We start from the raw sequence: 8209 nt of genomic DNA, 5'->3' as shown, positions 1-8209 counted from the left end.
AAAATAAAGGTATACATTTTAAAAAATCAGCTATCCTTAGATAATGTTCTCTCCCTCTAAATATGCTTTAAAGAAAGCTCTACACCAATATGGCAGTCGAGAACCTGGGTGACAAGCTGCAACCGTCATTGACTGAAGGTGAGGCTGGTACAGTGCCCTTAGACATGATGACTTATGATTTATGACCTCATGAGCCATTCAACAAAGTCAAGGATAGGTGAATCAATCTGGAATGAGTGTCTGCTTTAAAAAACACACACACACACACCCAGACAGACACCCAGACAGATACGCACACACACAGACAGACACAGACACAGTAAGTGATCCCCACCAGTCTTTTTTGCCAGTCTGCATCAGATACACAGGGTTACATATTGTAAGACAGAAGGGCACCGTTTCGGCCAATCGGATGCTATTTTGGACTAACGTGCGAAGGTAACCTACTTTCTTTAAGTGATTTGTTTTTCAATCAGATGAAAACATCATGACTGGGTGTGTTCATGGCTCATCAAAAGGAAGGCTAATACATTTTTATAGTTAAATTACGTTGTTACTATAAAAGACAATAGAACCGCTAAAGCAGTCATTTGGACTGCTCATGAATTTAAAAAAAAAAAGCTCTACTCTGACATTTTTAAGTCATGGCCCCCTCCGTCCTTGACTTTTCCTAAATCAGTCTATGCATTCCAGGTGACTACCTCATGAAGCTGGTTGAGAGAATGACAAGAGTGTGCAAAGCTAACATCAAGACAAAGGGTGGCTACTTTGAAGAATCTCAAGTATAATGATATTGTGATTTGTAAAACAATGTTGGGTTACTACATGATTCCATATGTGTTATTTCATAGTTTTGATGTCTTCACTATTATTCTACAATGTAGAAAATAGTAATAATTAAGAAAAACTCTTGAATATGTAGGTGTGTCCAAACTTTTGACTGGTACTGTATATACGGTGCCTTCGGAAAGTATTCAGATCCCTTGACTTTTTACGCATTTTGTTAGGTTACCCCCTCATCAATCTACACACAATACCATCATAAAATACATTTTTGCTCATTCATTAAAATAAAAAAACATAAATATTAAATGTACATAATTATTCAGACCCTTTACTCAGTACTTTGTTGAAGCATCTTTGGCAGCGATTACAACAGCCTTGAGTCTTCTTAGGTGTGACACTACAAGCTTGGCACACCTGTATTTGGGGAGTTTCTCCCATTTTTCTCTGCAGATCCTCTCAAGCTCTGTCAGGTTGGATAGGGAGCATCGCTGTACAGCTATTTTCAGGTCTCTCCAGAGATGTTAGATCAGGTTTAAGTCCGGGCTCTGGCTAGGCCACTCAAGGACATTCTGAGACTTGTCCCGAAGCAACTCCTGCGTTGTCTTGGCTGTGTGCTTAGGGTCATTGTCCTGTTGGAAGGTCAACCTATGCCACAGTCTGAGGTTCTGAGTGCTCTGGAGCAGGTTTTAATCAAAGATCTCTCTGTACTTTGCCCCGTTCATATTTGCTTCGATCCTGACTAGTCTCCCAGTCCCTGCCTCTGAAAAACATCCCCACAGCATTGTTCTGCCACCACCATGCTTCACCGTAGGGATGTAGCCAGGTTTCCTCCAGACAGTGGCGCTTGGCATTCAGGCCAAAGAGTTCAATTTTGGTTTCATCAGACCAGAGAATCCTGTTTCTCATGGTCTGAGAGTCTTTAGGTGCCTTTTGGCAAACTCCAAGAGGGCTGTCAGGTGCCTTTTACTGAAGAGTGGATTCTGTTTGGCCACTCTACCATAAAAGGCCTGATTGGTGGAATGCTGCAGAGATGGTTGTCCTTCTGGAAGGTTCTCCCATCTCCACAGAGGAACTCTAGAGCTCTGTCAGAGTGACCATCGGGTTCTTGGTCACCTCCCTGACCAAGGCCCTTCTTCCCCGATTGCTCATTTTGGCTGGGCAGCCAGCTCTAGGAAGAGTTTTGGTGGTTACAAAGGCCACTGTGTTCTTTGGGACATTTAATGCTGCATAAATGTTTTGGCACCCTTCCCCAGATCTGTGCCTCTGTGCCTCAACGGACAATTCCTTCGACCTCATGGCTTTTTGCTCTGATATGCAATGTCAGCTGTTGGACCTTACAGTATATAGACATGTGTGTGCCTTTCCAAACCATGTCCAATCAATTGAATTTACCACAGGTGAACTCCAATCAAGTTGTAGAAACATCTCAAGGATGATCAATGGAAACAGGATGCATCTGAGCTCAATTTTGAGATTTTGAGGGTCTGAATACTTATAATGTATTTCTGTTTTTTATTTTTAATACATTTGCAAATATAATGTATTTCTGTTTTTTCTTTTTAATACATTTGCAAATATTTAAAAAAATAAAAAATAATTTGCTTCGTCATTATGGGGTATTGTGTAGATTGATGAGGGGAAAAAATAACGCTGTAATGTAATAAAATGTGGAACAGGTCAAGGGCTCTGAATACTTTTCGAAGGCACTGTATAAATATATATATTTTTTTACATACATGTACGACCACATAGAAGGTCCAGTGAGAACAATGTTCCCCCCTACCAGCCCTGCCTGTGCCTAGGCAGCAGCAGCAGCTGTGGGGGCCACACCAGAGTGTGTGTGTGTGTATATGACTATGTGGTAACTAACTCAGCTGCTTCAGAACGCACAGTCCTTATCATGTTACCCAGCTAAAGGTAGAGACTGAACGCCAAGGAGGGAGAACTGAAAGCTTCTCCATTAGCTTCATCAGGATAGTCTTTGAAATGTGATTTAGGAGATGATTGTGTGGTACCCTCAATGCTTCACGTTCAAAGTGGAAGACAGTTTGGGGCCAGAGTATAGGGATGTGTATTGATTTTAAAATCAAGTCATTTGATTAGCCATTTAGGCCCAATCAGTATATGTCAAACTAACACTGGGAGGTCTTACAGTTTGAAACCTGCATATAGGACTAGGTGGTAGAATTGCTAACCTTCTAGCACCTCTCATAGAATACTAGTGCACGCTGTCAGTAGGATCTTGTATGGAGCTAACCAGGGCAGAAGAAATCCAACCCGTCTACAATCAGATGGTGTATACAGTGTGACTTGTTACAATGCTATGAAAGAAGTGAAACAAGACGTTTACACAGGAAAGACAGCTACAGTATATGGTGACAGACAGTCCCTGACAATGTCCCCTCCCATGTTTGTGTGTGCAGGAATTAGTTGACTGACATCAGCATAGGAAGGACAATTTGACAGTGAATTGTATCATCTGTTCCAAGGTTCCACTGGCCCCTTAATCTTATCACCAGTATGGGTTTGTTTTGACAGACACAACGCTAGGTCGGACAAGAGATATGGGACAGAGTCACTGTTGTCCCTGACTAAAGAAACAATTATTGCTTCACGGTCTAAGTGGACTATTTCCCCAATTGTTTTAATGTAAGGAATTGTTCAGACCTGTGGGACAATAGAGCGCAGTAAACACATTTTTAAAACATTACATTTCTAACATGCATCTCATGCAATTCTGGATTTCTTATTTGTGAAAACACAAACAGTCCTGCTGATACCACGCTGATACTAGGGGCCAAATAACCAACACTGAAAATAATGACATACATTTTATAATAAGTAAAAGAAGGAGCGTCTTCAACATTCTTCTATATTCACTCTATGCCTCTTCAAAACTGAGAGAATAACAATGATAATTCATTCATTTCCATCAATCCTTTGTTAAGACCAGAAGCTGAGGACGGAGAAAATACATTTTCCGCAGCTGGGATGATCCTTGCTATCCGGGTTCCTACCACATTGTAGTTGACATTTAAAATGGCTAAGATAAAAGCTAAGGGTTATGGTTATGGTTAGGTAAGGGTTATGGTTAAGTGTTAAGGTTAGGTTAGGTAAGGGTTAGGGTTAGGTAAAGGTTATGGTTAAGGGTAGGGATAAAGGTAAGGGTTAGGTAAGGGTTATGGTTAAGGGTTAGGTAAGGGTTATGGTTAAGGGTAGGGGTTAACGTTAGGTAATGGTTATGGTTAAGGGATAGGGGGTAACGTTAGGTAATGGTTATGGTTAAGGGTAGGGGTTAACGTTAGGTAATGGTTATGGTTAAGGGTAGGGGGTAACGTTAGGTAATGGTTATGGTTAAGGGATAGGGGGTAACGTTAGGTAATGGTTATGGTTAAGGGTAGGGGTTAACGTTAGGTAATGGTTATGGTTAAGGGTAGGGGGTAACGTTAGGTAATGGTTATGGTTAAGGGTAGGGGTTAACGTTAGGTAATGGTTAAGGGTAGGGGGTAACGTTAGGTAATGGTTAAGGGTAGGGGGTAACGTTAGGTAATGGTTATGGTTAAGGGATAGGGGGTAACGTTAGGTAATGGTTAAGGGTAGGGGGTAACGTTAGGTAATGGTTAAGGGTAGGGGGTAACGTTAGGTAATGGTTATGGTTAAGGGATAGGGGGTAACGTTAGGTAATGGTTATGGTTAAGGGTAGGGGTTAACGTTAGGTAATGGTTATGGTTAAGGGTAGGGGGTAACGTTAGGTAATGGTTATGGTTAAGGGTAGGGGTTAACGTTAGGTAATGGTTATGGTTAAGGGTAGGGGGTAACGTTAGGTAATGGTTATGGTTAAGGGTAGGGGGTAACGTTAGGTAATGGTTATGGTTAAGGGTAGGGGGTAACGTTAGGTAATGGTTAAGGGTAGGGGTTAAAGTTAAGGTTAGGTTTATGTAAGGGTTTTGTTTTTGGTTATGGTTAAGGGTAGGTGTTAAAATTAGGGTCAGGTAAGGGTTATGGTTAGGGTTTAGGGTAGGTACGTCCCAAGGATCCCAGATAGCACTAATAGTGTTTCCTTCCCAGCATCCTCTTCACTGCGTGAAGAGCAGCATACTGCTGCACTACAGTGGGTGAGTAAGCCAATGGTCACAGAGTATTATCCCAGAGGGGAGGGGCAGTGACTCACCAGACAGAGCTGCCACTGTGAGCCAGCCAAGGCCAAAGAGCGGGGTGCTGTCATGCTACCATGACAACTCATAAACACACAATTGAACAACCGTAGGCTGCCCATAATCATACTGTCAGTTTGCATTGTAGAACCAAAACATTAACTGGTTTACTGATAGTATGTCTTGGAACCTATTGATGTCTGAAGCACAGTAAGATATCCTAACTAAGAGCTCAGAGTCTGACTCATTGCTTCCACACAGTAAGTACATCTAATCGGTTCAGATCAATACAGGTCTTGACAGTAGGCCTAATAGAACAGGGTCGGTAACTGGCTCAATTGTCAGGGGATTCACTGTCTTCAGCTCTGCTGCCTTATTGTTGTCTGCATTTTTGCTATTTCTTTCATGCGGTTTCTTTCCCTCTTGTGTGTACTGTACTGTGCATTAGGCTTCACAGGCCTACTGTATTTAATGTATAATTATTCCAGATCAACGGCCCAACCCGATCAGGACAAAGTGTTCTGTTCTATAATTTTGTACTAATGTGGGTGGTTTGGCATTGCAAACTTAAAACACCTCACTCGGCTCAAACAAAGCCTTCACCTACATCACTATGATGGTGTCATGTCCAAGCATGTTTTAAACGGAATGAATGAAACATTTTATAGAAAGATGCCATCCATTAGACCTAATGAATACTTGTGTTAATATAAATATTATAGAGAGCTATATTAACAGGTGGAAAGTAGGACCTGTTAGCTTTGATTTTTCTGCAGTATCTCAGGGCACCAAGCTGACACATTAGAGGTGGGAACCACTCCAGGAATTTGATGGGCTGAAATAGACATTACCACTCAACATTTTTAACGGCCGCAAATCCCAACTGACAACTAACGTACATTCAACATTCATCCAAATGCTTTTTAGAACACAACATTAAGTAATACTTGCCTTTACATTACACTATACAAACTGTCAACTGAAAGCACCATACATTACACTATACAAACTGTCAACTGAACGCACCATACATTACACTATAAAAACTGTCAACTGAACGCACCATACATTACACTATAAAAACTGTCAACTGAACGCACCATACATTACACTATACAAACTGTCAACTGAACGCACCATACATTACACTATACAAACTGTCAACTGAACGCACCATACATTACACTATAAAACTGTCAACTGAACGCACCATACATTACACTATACAAACTGTCAACTGAACGCACCATACATTACACTATACAAACTGTCAACTGAACGCACCATACATTACACTATACAAACTGTCAACTGAACGCACCATACATTACACTATAAAACTGTCAACTGAACGCACCATACATTACACTATACAAACTGTCAACTGAACGCACCATACATTACACTATACAAACTGTCAACTGAACGCACCACATTACACTACATTACACTATACAAACTGTCAACTGAACGCACCATACATTACACTATAAAAACTGTCAACTGAACGCACCATACATTACACTATACAAACTGTCAACTGAACGCACCATACATTACACTATAAAAACTGTCAACTGAACGCACCATACATTACACTATACAAACTGTCAACTGAACGCACCATACATTACACTATAAAAACTGTCAACTGAACGCACCATACATTACACTATACAAACTGTCAACTGAACGCACCATACATTACACTATACAAACTGTCAACTGAACGCACCATACATTACACTATAAAAACTGTCAACTGAACGCACCATACATTACACTATACAAACTGTCAACTGAAAGCACCATACATTACACATAAACGAGAACAGAACACTGCCTGCCCAGTCAGCAGAACAGTGTTTGCTCACGTTTGACTAAGCACTAAAATAGAAAATACTCCTGTCAAGCACAACAGCTCCACAAAGGAACAGGTCCCAAATAAATAATTGCAAAGGGTAAAGAGTAACTAGCTCCAAAGTATTATCTTAGCCTTGATTGGGGCTGTTAAACCATTTCTAATGTTTTTCACTTATTTTATCACCATGAAGTGCCCCTAAACTAACTCCATGGCATCATTTCAACAGTCCTCTCAAATTGACTTTTGGAGAGTTGGGTTGAGAGAGGTTTTCAACAGCCAGACACACTCAACCTAATCTGACAAGAGAGTTAGCCTAACCACCCCTCGTCTAAAGTACACACACAGTGTTTTGATTTCTCTCTCAGCGCCATGGTCACATGGTCAGGGAGCGAGTGAGCGGAGGGTTGGGGTGTCCGTGCGGGTCTGACAGGATTAGGAATTTCATGGCCTAGTGCTGAGTATTCACCCTGCTTGGGTTTCCTCTGGGAATACACAATTCAGTAGTCACACATCCCACACCATCACAGTACGGTCCAGACAAAGGATCTTAACCACCATCACATTGGGAGCATGGTACACAGACAAGTCTCTGACTGGGATTTGGATGCGGCCTCTCCTCTGTCTGGACACAATGTGTCTTTTGTACAGTAACAGACAGTGTCCATAGAGGAAGCCTGCCCTTCTGTATGTGTGGCCCTGGCCCTGGGCCTGGTTCTGGTTCTGGGGCTGGTTCAGGGTCTGGGCCTGGTTCTGGGTCAGGGCCTGGGTATGGTTCTGGGCCTGGGTCTAGTTCTGGGCCTGGTTCTGCGCCTGGTTCTGGGTTTGGGCCTGGTTCTGGGTCAAGTTCTGGGCCTGGTTCTGGGCCTGGTTCTGGTTCTGAGTCTAGTTCTGGGCCTGGGTCTGGGTATAGTTCTGGGCCTGGTTCTGGGTCTAGTTCTGGGCCTGAGTCTGGGCTGGTGTGATGAGTGAGCTGTGTGGAGAGAGGGACGATATAATCGGCACAGGGGGACAAGGGACAAAGACAGTGAATGTGCAAAAACAACAGATGTTTTTTAACTCCTCATTGTCCTTTTTTCAGTCAATTCAGTATATCTACCAGTGGATGAGCTACCATTAAAAACTGTGTCTTGAGATCCTGCAGGACACACGTGGGAAAACATTAATCTCAGAGAGAACTAGAAGGGAATATTCATCTGCAATAGCCAGACAACACCCTAGTAAGAAAATAAGAAAACAAAGGACCAGGTATTGAAACTCCAATAATATTATCTGAATGTCATTCAGCGTGGGGAGGAATACGTGCTCTGAGAGCAGTCAAGCATAAAAACCTAATTTGCAATCATATTGTAACGACCCTAGCCGACCCTAGGAAAAACCACATGAATTTCACGTGATCACGTGAAGT

This window comes from Oncorhynchus nerka, linkage group LG16 (assembly GCF_034236695.1).
Source record: "Oncorhynchus nerka isolate Pitt River linkage group LG16, Oner_Uvic_2.0, whole genome shotgun sequence".
NCBI classification, from domain to species: Eukaryota; Metazoa; Chordata; class Actinopteri; order Salmoniformes; family Salmonidae; genus Oncorhynchus; species Oncorhynchus nerka.
This window is presented reverse-complemented; position numbering follows the sequence as displayed.